We start from the raw sequence: 1,156 nt of genomic DNA, 5'->3' as shown, positions 1-1,156 counted from the left end.
CTTTCAGTCCACAGGCCGACGCTCTATCCACTGAGCCAAACCGGTTTCGGCTGAATAAAGCACTTTTGATGTTTCTCTTGAAATTATCGTGTTTTCTTTGATTACAAAATCCGCCATTATTAACCGGTATACCTAGTAAGCAAAGGGGGAAAATACCATTATAAAACATTTAAAAACTTTAAGAAACAGTAAAGATTAGAGTGGACACTGCAGAAAAACTATGGACAATGTGCTAGAGAGAAAACAGATAGAAGGCTGAAGAAATTCACCAGAAAAAGCAATTAAGAGAAAAGAATGTCGACTTTTTTTCTATTCCAACCCCCCCCCCCAACTCTATCTAGGTGGCCCCCACTCTACTCCCACCTTCATAAGAGTGGGCATTTCCCAAAGCACACTTTTTCCAAATCACCCCCCCCCCCAATAAAAAATAAAAGAGAGAAAAGAATGTCCACACATATGACCAATACCAAGGAGTCAACATAGGAATAATTTGCTGTGCTTCAAGAAGAGAAAGAGCAAATCAAACATCTATTTCAAAAATTCAGGGGAAGAGGGCAGGGGTGGGGGGAACTTTACTGAAATGCACAAAGACTTGTGTTTGCTACTTTACTTGCCACTGCCCTATGTGTACTCTAGGTTTGACTAATTCTAGAAGACCTCAGGGGAGACTCATCAATTATAGTCTCTTTCAGAAATCCTAAATGAGGTTAGAACAGCCATGGGCAAACTACGGCCCGCGGGCCGATAAAACTAAAAAAAAAAAAAAAAAAAGACCGTACCCTTTTATGTAATGATGTTTACTTTGAATTTATATTAGTTCACACAAACACTCCATCCATGCTTTTGTTCCGGCCCTCCGGTCCAGTTTAAGAACCCATTGTTGCCCTTGAGTCAAAAAGTTTGCCCACCCCTGGGTTAGAACCATGATGCCCTTATTGCTGGATTCAACCTAAGAGCTGTTCTCTAATACAAAAAATGACACAAGAAAGGATGAGACATGACTGATTTCTAAGATTATTCTCAAGACACGTACCACCCTTCTGCAATATGTGATGAAAGTGGTGCAGGGGACAGCACATCCAAGCTATTCAACTGGAAAGGCCGAAGAGGATTTTTTTGCCCCTCCCCACCTTAACTTGCTCCTGCAGTTTAAGAG

The sequence above is a fragment of the Myotis brandtii genome, unplaced genomic scaffold (assembly GCF_000412655.1).
Source record: "Myotis brandtii unplaced genomic scaffold, ASM41265v1 scaffold62, whole genome shotgun sequence".
Taxonomy (NCBI): Eukaryota; Metazoa; Chordata; class Mammalia; order Chiroptera; family Vespertilionidae; genus Myotis; species Myotis brandtii.
This window is presented reverse-complemented; position numbering follows the sequence as displayed.